We start from the raw sequence: 12,024 nt of genomic DNA, 5'->3' as shown, positions 1-12,024 counted from the left end.
AAGACATACTGAGACGGAAGACCCTCCTCTCCAGTTCAAGCAACATATATGGTAAGAAGAGTCTGGCTGGGCATTTTGGAACTGGGCATTCAGTATGTGTTTATATGGGCAAATATAAGGTCACATACAGTGGAAAAAAGGGTGAAAAAATTACTTTTATCTTAAGTAAAGGGCTTATATTAAGGAGGTTGGAAGCTGAGACTGTAGCAGACTGGTGGTTGAACTAGTTAGGAAGCACGAAGAATATCAGCAACTACCTCAAATGGATGGCAAATGTAGTTTGTGTAGACATGTGTCATTCTTGTACTGCAGCCAAGTGAAACTACAAACACTATTAAAAGTATAAGGAGGCTTTAATTTACATTCTTGTTAAGGCATCTTTATGTTGCCAGAATATTGCAAGTGGGCTTAGTATAAATGAGAACCTGGCCTTAATATTCTCAGACAGAAAACTGCAACACACAGACACACTGACTTGGATTCTTATGCTCCCTTCTGCTAACCTGATGCACGTGCATTGACTAAAACTGGGAGAGACATCACTGCTCCTCATGTTCCTCTGCTGCACAGCAGATTCAATGAGCACAAACAATCAAAAGACTCATTTCACATCTCAGCTATACCAGCCCTGTACAGCACCACAGCTAACACTACCACAACACGTAGCTACAGTGAACAGCTGGACCACAGTGCCCGTGCCATCGCAGCAATCACAGAGCTCAAGTCAGAAGTTCAACTCCAGCACCTGCCTCACCACGAGTCACCCAGGAACTTCCACTGCCTTTCAGCAAGCTTTTAGCATAGAAGACCAAAAGCCATGAATACCACACTGGCGCTCTGTCCTTCACTAGACAGAAGCACAATAAAAAGCAAATTGCAGTGATCCCTGCCTATGTGACCGGGGGCAATACACACCAGCCAGGAGCCCGAGAAGTTTTCTCACTATCACCAGAAGCATCTGTGTACCCCATCCAACAGTCCATTTCCAGCTGAGGCCAATTCCTGATGCTTCAGAGGAAGACGGAAGAACAAACAAACCCAGAGGCCATGTTATGCATGAAAGGAGGAGAAAAAAAAAACCTTTCATGGCCCTGAGGAAGCCCTGGAGCAAAGAGATGAGACGTGGGGTTCAGAGCAGGCTGTGAGGAGACCATTCCATCAGAAATGAAAAATCATCATATAAAAGACAAATGAGAGAAAAGGTAACTCTAAACACACATAAGGAAAAAGGGTAAAATTGGAAGGCCTCTGGAGTCAATAAAAAAAACTCATCAAACTTATTCAGGCCAAGATTTTTAATTTGACATAGCTACATTTATTTCTAAATAGGAGATCTGTAGCTCAGGAAATGTTGTCTTAGGATGTGTTAATTTTCATAGGCAAATGAAAGGTGCTAATCTGTCCCTGTCACTGTGTAATACTGAACAGTTAAATGCAGACCAAGCTTGGAAACAGTATATGGCAGACATCCTTAAAAATTCATTCAAAATATATTGAAAGTATAATCTTTTCCAAATCTGTCAACAAGATCCTAGCCACTGTTCCTGGCAAGAAAACTAACTTAATTTGGTAAACCAGTTACTTTTGCTCTCACAAACATTTTAAAAGAAATGAGGTCACAGAAAGAAAAACGGGGATGTTAAGAAGAGCTTTGATTGCTCCTCAGCAGCACACTGCCATTACGGGGGCTATTTCCAGGGGACTGCTTGGTCTCTAAATGCACAAGTGAACCTGGGCTGGGAAGGAGGTTAGGCTCCACGCAAGGGCTGAGGCACTGCAAATTCAATTCAGCGAGTGGTTTTGCTGTGAATGCTTTTCCAGGTCTCACACCATTACATAGGATGTAACATCATTATGATGTCAACTCTTGGACCAGGGAGCAAGCTGATTTAAGTTTTACGAGGGAAAGGATGAATACTTTCAAAGGAATGGTGAGTCGAATAATGCAGAACTGGTAGGATCACAGTTCAGGGAACTCATGGTTATGCTTTGAACTATTTTTAGCAAGGTACTGCAAGTTCAGGGATAGCGAGGGCTCAAGTGAAGCACAGCCTCTCAAAGCACTGACAAATTTCTATCAATTTTGCAGAAAGGGAATCAAAACCTCTCTTGCCTTTCACCGAAGGTGACTGCCGTAGCAAGGCTGCTGCCCACATATGGCCAACTATGTGTACAAGCAGGGGAAACAGCACATGTGCAAGAAACCTTCCTTCCCTGCGCTCCATCCAAGGATGAAGGACAAACACTGACCTTATGCTTGAAGCCACACAAGCCCATCATCTTTGCTTCCTTCGGGATGCAGCAGGACTCAGGCTTTCTCCAGCCCTGGCACAGCTCCTCATCACTCGGCACTGCCTTCCCATGGGCACTGTGACTTTGTTCTGCCCACCCAAGGAGGTTCTTCCTCAACTTGACTTCACTCCCAGTGCTTTTAATCTGTAGGGGAAAAGTAACAAACAAAACCATGTCAAATTCAGATGTTTAAAAACAAACAACAAAAACCACATAAGCAGTAAGTTTGCCATCCAGGTTTCAAAGCTGTTGCTATTCTTGCAGTCAGAGAATGTTAATAAAATCCTCCCCCCAATTTTGAGGGGAGATGCTTACTTCTGCCAGCCCTTGTTAGGTTATTATTTTTTTCCTTCTTTAAATGCATACTTAAGAGTATTGCAGATCACCAGGAGTGCACAAGGAAGGGGTTGCTTTATAAGCTTTACTACAATTATGGAAAATGTTGGAAATACATACTGTACGTTTCCTGTATGTTGGGACTGCTACAAGCAGAGAAAACCCACATTGAAGGGGATTTCTATGCAAGCTATGCACCAAATGAAGATTGTATTACAAGCTTGGATTACTGATTTAAACCTCTTCTTTTCTCCCCACCCATTTCTATGATAGCTTTTAAACTTGAATAGCCATATAAGTTCAAATGTTCTTTTATAGGGCAAAATAAACAGCTTTTATGGTTCAGAAACTGCATGCTTAGACATCAACACTTCACCACTAATTCACGCAGGTTCAAACTAAAGAAATAGCTCATTTTCATCTCTACGGTTGCTGAGAAATTTTTTTCCAAAAAATTCAAGATGCACTTTAAATTAGATGTTATGAAAATTGTGGATGCAGACAATGTTTCTCTTGACAAAGTGCATCTAGTGCGCTGCCTTCCACATCCCAGCTGCCACAAAATCAGAGGAAAATCACTGGTAAAAACCTCAGAGGTGTTGGATGTTGGTACAAGACATTAAAACATATTATTCATATCACTGACATGCCTTTTTTAGTAGATTTTTTTTTTTTTAAACAAAGAATACTTTTAATTTACCAAAAGGGTTTTATGAGTGCTAATGTAATTTCTACTGGTTTCACCTTCTTCTAAACCATCAAAGTAGTAGAAAGAGCATTCAGCTCAGCCTGTTTGGTACAACCCTTTCCAGTGGAGCAGCAGGAGATGTCCATCCCAGCTGCTACATGGACCGTGCAGAGGAACAGCACTATCAAGCCCTGTACCTTACATGATGCACTTCCATCCAGTAAGTAAGCATCCGAAGGACTTTATGGGTAGCCCTGGCCGTTCTTCCCCATAAAAGGGAAAAGCAGTGGGCCAACTATGCAAATTCCATATTCACACAAAAGCAATAAGAGAATATAAAACCCAACAAGAAATAACTTTAATGGGCTGGTACAATCTGAATGCACTGAAAGTTATTTTCAAACCCAGAGAGAGCAAGAGCTGTATTCTGCTGTGCTGGGGAGACTCTCTGCCCTATAAGATCTAAAGAAAATAGCCATGTCCTGATATCTTTCTCCTAAAACCTACGAGTATACATTTTATTTATTCATCTATACACCTGTGTATTCCATCCTGTTTTATGAGCAGCCTTTAAATTCAGTAACAGCATTTTTTTCCTCCCATTTATCAGCCACATTAGCCAGCATTTAAGTGGTTAAAGCAGTGGCTTTGTTTCCAAGCAAAGATAATCTTGTTCCTGAGGACACTAGTAATGGTGGTATAGGACAACAAAATCAGCAGCACAAGGATATAAACAACTCCCAATTATCCCAAACCAAAAATTTTGAACATCTTGTTACATTTTTTCCTTAGGCCTTAAAATTACTGAGTTGTTATGGTTGGATGCTTTGTGGTGAATAAATCTAGAATAATTCCCTGGAAAGAGTGAATTGCCGCTGAAGTGCTGTTAGTGCAAAAGACCACAGGACCACGTTTGCCCTGGCTTTCCCATCCAAAGGGGAAAACCATGCAATGTTCTCATCATGTGGGGATAGGGAAGAAATGGGGAGGAGCGGTGATGATTTGATTTCGAGGAAGTGGGAAGCAGTTGCACATCCTGCATGGAACACAGGCAACAGAGAGAGCACAGCATGAGAATACCCAAAGCTGGCATTTCTTACAAACTTCTGTCAAAATGCTAAATCCTGTAGGCCTCCAGGTATGCGACAAAGAAACAGCCATGAAAGAAATCTGCATGAAGTCTGAGGGGATCAGTAGGTGTCCTTTCCCACACCACGCACCCCAAGGTACTAATCAAGGCTAAGAGTTCTCACAGAGATAGGAGTACAAGATTTGGTGCCAAAAAAAAGAGATGGGACGGGACACAAGATTCAGATATGCAGCCAGATCAAAGTAACCATGTTTAGAGCCAAATCCAGGCGCAGGCATCGAATATACTTCCAAAACATGGACGTTTTTGGATCTAGAGTTAAGATTCTGTCATCCATCTAATCTTGAAATGGGTGGATCAAAGATGTTCAGTCTCAGGCTCTGCATAGTGCTAACAGATAGTTTTGAATAGGAATGATTCAGTACAATGCTTCAAGCAAGGAATAAATTTGTTGGTGGACAAGTTGTGAACTGAAAAAGATGTAAAACTAACTAAGGAAATTACTACGTTCTTACAGAGTGCTTTGGTGTGTTACCTTGCAAGGTTGGCTTTATTTATAAAAGCAGGGAAAAAAAGGTACAATGTGGTTGAGGAATTGGCCCAGAACATTGGTAGCAATGCCAGAAGAGACTGGAAATTAAGAAGGATGTCCAGTGGTTTGAGTGCTGGCTCGGAAATCAGAAGCAATCATATGTTTGCTTCTCCATCCCAGATTTCCTGCATGACCTTGGCCAAGTCCTTTACTGTTTTGGTGTCTCATCTTCCAACTCATCAAATAATAAGCCTTGTTAAAAATAAAAATAAAAAAATTGTGGGGAGGGTAGAGCTCAAAAAAAGAACTCTTGCTCACCTTTTTGCAGCCTCATGACTTGCAAGTGGCCTCATATACTGAATAAGGAGAATGGATAGCCTTCTGAATTATTCAAAATAGAAACAAAGAAATACAATTATAGAAATGAACTGCTTGCAAAACACTTAAGGCTATAGGGACAAGCCTGTTGATAGATTTTCTGACAGTGCTGTGCTTTAAGGTAGCCACGCTCCAGATCAAGCTATGGGAAAGAGAACAGACCTGAAAAAAGTTGCTCTGTTCAGGCTGGCACTGGAGTTCGCACTGTAGATGGCACAAATGCTAAACTTCTTTTCTACATTGTTTATGCAAGCGTAAAGCAGTAATAACTGTAGGCCACCAAGGAATCAGTCCTGGCATATATTTGTATGAAATGTGGCCACAACAATCTTAACATTTATTCCAGCATATGCATTTTTCTTGGCCACCATTTTTCAGCCTCATCTAGTCAACTACTCTAACATTTTTGGCCAGTATAAACTTTTGACCTGATGTCTGTGCAGATCTGAAAGGCATTTCCCCTTCCACACACATGATCTTCCATTAAACAGAGCCAGTTCCACGATTCCTGGAAGAATTAAGAGGTACAGATTTCTGGTAACTCTGGATCTTTGCAGTTAATGTTGTGGTCTCCAGTCGGGACACAAGAGAATTCTTTCACACCTCATGCAGGCTGGTCATTTAGGGATGGCCTTATACACCCAGTGAATAAAGATGGAGTCCTGAATTATTCAAACTGCAAATCTCAGATGGTGTTCACTCTTCTGTTCCAGGTGACGAAGTGCTATGCAGATTTTGGGGTGAAAAAATATGCAGTCAGCTTACAAAAAGAATTGCACTACAGATGGATTACTATTCTGGAGGGAAGGAAAAAAAAATGGATAAGAGTGAGATCTTATCTACAGTCCTTTCAGGTTTATCAGTCATGGAGAACTGCAATTAAAGAGGGCCAAACACTTCTACCTCTGTGTTCTCCTAATTTGGTTCATAGCACTTGCTGCTGAAGGATTTTTCTTGGGGCACTACTGCCTTTAATGGAACAGCACTCATGGACAACTCTTCTAGTATAAAAAGGAAGCAACTTTCTAAATGCTTGCATAACTAGAAGCTGAATTTCCACTGAAAGCCAACTGACTGCTAGTATTAAAGGTCAAGCTTCATAAATATATTTTGGCAATAAAAGCAGTAAAAATAATGAAACCAATCAGTCAGACCAGTAGAACAAGGAAAATATTCAGCATCAGAGACATAAAAAACTTGAACTATGACCCTACAATACTGTACGACTTCAAGAAGGCTTAGTTGAAACTCTTCCTCCTCCTAACCAGCACTTCAGGCTGTAATTTTTCAAAGCTTCCATTTCTCTGCTATCTAAGTCTGATGTCTCTAAAAAACACAGTCACTTAGTACACCCACACTTAGAAGCCTACCTGCTCCATCAGTGCCCGATATCTCTGCTTGGAGGTGACAGAGCTGTTGCATTCTCAGTTGAGATGCTAAGACAAACATGTAGAACAAGGGCTACATCCTAAATCTCTCTCATTCACAGATTAAGGAATTTCTCCTTGTGCTATAGGAGTGCAGCTCCCTTTCAGATGCACCAGCTCTTTCTCATGCAAAGCCCCACTACAGAATGTCCTGGTAAGCTGCAGAACACAGAAGGCCCTTAAATATCTTACGCTGAGAGCCCTCCATGGTAGAAGGCAAAAAAATCTACCCTTCTTGGAGCTGTCTCTGCTCCCTGCCCAGCATTACCCAAACCCAAGAGCTCAGGGTGGGTGATTTCTCAGTTAACCCCACTATGGAGATGAGCCTTTGAGGTTTGCTGCATTACAGCCTGCACATCCTTTGGTGTGCTACCTCTAAGTGTCCATATCATGTGAGAATCGGAATGAAGTGCCTTTGGGAATACAGCCAAAGGCCTTTTGTACTTCAGTCTTTGGAGGAGACGTTCCTCCTACATCTGCCTGGGACTTTTGGATTAAAGCAACTCGTCGTAGCTTTCTCAAAGCACACATTGGGTCTCCTTGAAATTGCTGCAAACATTTTGGGAGAATAGTTTTAGGTATAAAACTCGCTGCTTCCTTGCAGTTAAGTCATTTGGCAAAGGCAAGAAACACCATGTATCTATCATACTGCGTGCACAAGCGGTGTTTTCATTTTCCTTGAGACTTTCATTTGGACACCACTGCAAGCACTGTAACAGTCTCAAGTGTTGCTAATCTCTTTAGCCGCAGACACAAAGATACATCAGAGAAGGGCCTCACAAATTACATGCATCTTTATGCAAAAGCAAATACAGCCAAAGTTAGCTGTAGCGTAGAAATTACTGTGCAGATTACACATCTTATTAATTCTACACCAGTGAACTTTTCTCCCAGCTTATAACAAACTGTCTCATTATTAGTTAGGTTTTCCAGCATCTTTTGATAGAAATGGTGTTTTTATTGCTGCATAAAAAATACAAGGCCAGTTAAGTGTTCAGTATTTTCTTATAAAATATTTAGGTTTATAAACTGTTTCAAACAGGCTTGTGTTTATATAATATTCACAGACGTCTGTAACGTCTCTCATGAAAGCTAATGTATGAGCTCTTAGCTACTGCAAAAGGGTTTCAAAGATGCTCTGCCCATCAAAGTGGTGCGAAGAGTAACTCTGGTAACAGGTTGTTTTGAGCTTAATATTTATACCTTCCACTGCTGTCTAGGTTGAAATTTGCTTACTTTATGAGTGAAGGTCTCAATGCATTTAAAATTTAAATACCTGACTAGGACACCCTTACTCAGCAAAACATAAACACATTTAATTTCATGTACATGCTTACATTCTTTAAGTCCCAGGGCTCAAATCATATGTCCACATCACTTCTTTTGACAGGAAGGGAAGCAGTCAAGAACAGACATTTTTGAGGCAGAAATTAACAAAGGTAAGATGCTCTAATGACTTATTTTCTAGGTATTGCCCAAGCATCTACCACTACTAAGACTTTGACTTTTCCTTCTTGATTCTGTAACAGGAAACTGTCTTGTAGAAATCTTACTACTTCTCTCATTATTTTCCACTATACTAAGTGATATAAAACAAAAGCCACTCAGACAACTTCACATTTGGTTCCATATCCAATCAAACCCAAAGCAGAGGTACAGTTCTACTTCTCCTATCATCAACAGAGCATATAATCAGTCATGTTTTTACCTTGTGTCATTTTGATGTTGAACAACAGGAAGAATCAACATTTGATATCATTTTGAGTGCATTCTTAGTAACAGAACAATGTCAGAGGCTCTCCTTGCATTTCTCCTTCAGCTAAGCTACAAGCTGATGCAGGGAGACTAAGTCTCAACCACACAGACTCAATGCCAATAGCTGAATAGCACTGTCTAAAGAAAGTTACGGCATTCCCCTCAAACTTATCTCCACCACACATTGTCAACATCGATCAAAAGGCTTACAATAAAGATCTCAGACCACCTTTACCTTGGCTCCACCCAACGCCTTCAAGAAGAGCGCTGCCAATCAGTCACTTTGTGACTTCTGCAGACAGAGCATTTGTAACATTTCATATTTTAAGGAACTAAGTGGTTGGCGAAGCATACCGAGTCATCAGCCCCTCACAATGACAAGCCTTCTGCTTCCTCATACAAGCCTGACAGACTAGAAAACAGCAATGTAAGGTAAGGTACTGCAACAGCAAATCCCTACTGTTAAAGGGTAATTTCCATATCTACCTCTATCATTCCATGTCTCCCCCTTTTAAGTTCCAGCATACAACAGACAATGGTCCTATCTGTGATTTTAGGTCAGGGCAGGCACTTACCACACTGTAGATGCACATATACGGGTTGGGCCAGGTGAAGATACACACAGACTGGATGGCAAATCCAGATCTGAGCAAGCCACTGCCTGAGACCCTCAAGCAGGCAGGAGCAATGAGCTGTTAGCAGGTACAGCGGGGCCAGGTGAGTGCTACTCATGAAACAAGCGGCTCTGAAATCCTAACAGTGAGATCTAAAAAAAGTTCCAGGCCTAGCTGTGAGCACATACATACCAAATTGCCATATGTCAGATTGGTGTATCAGCCTTACCAATAAGTACATTAGCATTTTGTCACAATGATCTGTACACTGAGGTGCATAGCAGCCACCTCCCCTATTACTTTCTTCATCCTCACACTGGGAACACGGGGTCTTTGACCATTCCAGTGTAATCGCAGATTAACATGGAGGGAATCAGCAAAGCACTGCAAGGATGCTTGAAACTCAAATCTCACAGCCAACAGACTGAGTAAGTCAATACTCAGTGTGGTACCAGGCTACATTTCTGGGCAGCCATAACTCTAAATAAAAACACGTGAAAGCAAAGGGGCACAGGCAGGTGCAGGATTCATTGGGATTTTTTTTTTCACCCTTAAGTTCACAGATGGTCCCAATCTCAGAGGTTTCTCTATTTATTTATGGTGGCTGATACACAGTTTGTACTTGATTTTAAAGCAAGTTACAAGGAGGAGTAACTTAATGTGTTGTTTCCCATGAAACATATGGCAGAGCTGGTACACGTCAGCACGAAGCACACGTAACATGGCATTTGCCTTATGCTAGGAGAAAACCTGCACTCAACACGAAATGAAGTCAAGACAGACTTTAAAAAAGAAATGAGATGATCTCAGATCACACTTTCTTTCCTAAACAGTTCACAAATGTGATTCCAGACTCACAGTGGTAGCCTTTTTTTTTTTTTTTTTAAAAAAAAAAAACAACACTTCCTTTCAAGAGTGCTAGGAAGTATTTGGCACCTTCTGTTGTCTACACCACAATTTCAGAGGTGATCTGGGAATTTTCTGATTTAACCATATCGCTGATGATAGCCCAACTCACAGGGACTGAACTGACCCCAGTGCTCTCCCTCAAGGCTCTTCTCCTGAAAGCAAAACAGATGCTTGCTTTGTTCCTCTCTGCAATTCCTTGGACCCATGGTCACGGAAGGGAAGTTCCATAGTACCAAAGAGGTCTACAGGAATCCTGAGACAAAAGCTGTTATCCTGAAAAAGGCCTTTCAGATGTCCAATTTTTACTTTTTTTGTACCTGCTGTTAGTTTTGCTTTTTTCCTTGTTTCAACTATTGATGATACAAACTGGTTTTCCCCATCACCAGACAGATTTGTCACCTTATAGGTCTGTGTCCATAAGAAAAATGCATCTGGTATAGTAAATACAGAACCATGCCCTTGAATTTCTAACTGGATTTGCAGAATGAAAGACAGCACAAGATCAACAGATGGTCTTTCTACTGAACTTACCAAAGGAGTATTTCCTTCAAATATCCTTCTCTTCTTGAACTCCTTCTCAACCCAGACCTAACTGGCCTTATTCATAGATTTGCAAGCTAAGACTGGTGAAAATGACTATGTCCTTCTGATATTTTTATATTTTAACATACAGGAAATTCATCTCTTGTATATGGACCCAGTGGGCAGAAAGATGCACACTGCTTTTGTAGCTAAAAGCCACCTGGTACACAGAGCAATATATGGCCACAGAAATACCTGCACAGACAAACAGCTCTTTGCAAAGGTTCTCTCTATAATACTAATGGCACTGAATGTGACTTTCAAAGAGATCTTTGCATAATAAATTAATTTTCCTCAAATTTTCCTCATTTATAGAAAAAAAAAACCACTAAAACTAAAGAACAAGAAATTACATTTTCAGGACAAGGGCACTCTGATAAATTAAAATACATTCATCCTTTTAAATAAATTTAAATAATTACATGCTGAGGAACACCTTGAAAAGATCTCCCTCCCCGCTCCCTTTAATTTACTGTAACGAGGGACACTAGTTAACAGTGTCAGTAACAGGCTGTCGTGGTAACTCATCACAGCCACTACAACCCAGCTCCAATCAGAAAAAGAGCATCAAGGATTGGTCAGTGCAATCATTATAAGATTGAAATTATTTTTAAAAATGAAAAGATTTAAAAGGATATGTGTTTACTTGATTAACTCCTTGTCATATATAACAATTCTTTCCTCTTCTACATGTAGTTACTGTTCACTCATCTCTCCTAGATTACCTTGCCGGGAGCACAGCTCCTATGAGCACAGGAAAACGTTTACATGGCACCAATAAGGCACACTCTAAAGGCAGGGTTACCCTGAAAAACACTCAGAACAAGATGCAAGACAAGTGGACCCACCAAATGAATAGGAAGCATTATGGTGAGATAATTATGATGAATATAAATAAGCTTGGAGAGAAGAAACAATTTCACTGAAACACGCAATTTTACTGAAGCCAAAATCACTCCTGGAGACAAATCACTCTTTGGAGAGCTTTTCTGAAGTTGAGTTGCTTTTGATCAAAGACAGCAACATCTCAGATATTGTGACTGACCCCCCCTGCATTTTGCAAAGGCAAGTCTTGAACACAGGAACTGCCATGACCTGACCACCTCACAGTGTACAGGTGGCAAGAGCCTTCTTTGGGAAAGAGAATGCTGTGAGCCCATACCCTCTCTTGCTTTTGCTAGAAGCCACAGCGCAATGCCATGCAGAAACACCAAGCCAATATTGACTGTGTTGTCAGCACTGCTCTTGGTGCTTAAGCCATGATAACTCGGCAAATTACCCAAATTAATCAGGAAAAGATCCCCACCACGAGCCTGCAGGTGCCCTGGGTAACTCCTGTGTGATACTGCATAGTCCACTGCGGACAGCATCTATCTGTCCACCTCACCCTGATAAAAGATCATTTGAACCCACACATGTTT

At 41.0% G+C, this 12,024-nt stretch overlaps 1 protein-coding gene and 1 pseudogene across 1 annotated transcript in view; one reads left to right on the top strand and one right to left on the bottom strand.

Annotated features, from left to right (window-relative positions):
• LOC104913998 (uncharacterized) overlaps nucleotides 1-12,024 on the bottom strand; it is a 286,339-nt gene that overhangs the window by 55,950 nt on the left and 218,365 nt on the right. Inside the window, exon 9 of the mRNA XM_085241696.1 lies at nucleotides 2,251-2,436. The gene's annotated coding sequence lies outside the window, so the exon portion shown is untranslated. The remainder of the gene's footprint in view (nucleotides 1-2,250; nucleotides 2,437-12,024) is intronic.
• The window catches only part of LOC146542945 (uncharacterized), a 78,224-nt pseudogene that overhangs the window by 39,378 nt on the left and 26,822 nt on the right, over nucleotides 1-12,024 (top strand).

This window comes from Meleagris gallopavo, chromosome 22 (assembly GCF_905368555.1).
Source record: "Meleagris gallopavo chromosome 22, MGAL_WU_HG_1.1, whole genome shotgun sequence".
Classification (NCBI taxonomy): Eukaryota; Metazoa; Chordata; class Aves; order Galliformes; family Phasianidae; genus Meleagris; species Meleagris gallopavo.
The sequence above is the reverse complement of the archived record's forward strand: the minus strand, read 5'-3'. Positions and strand labels throughout refer to the sequence as shown.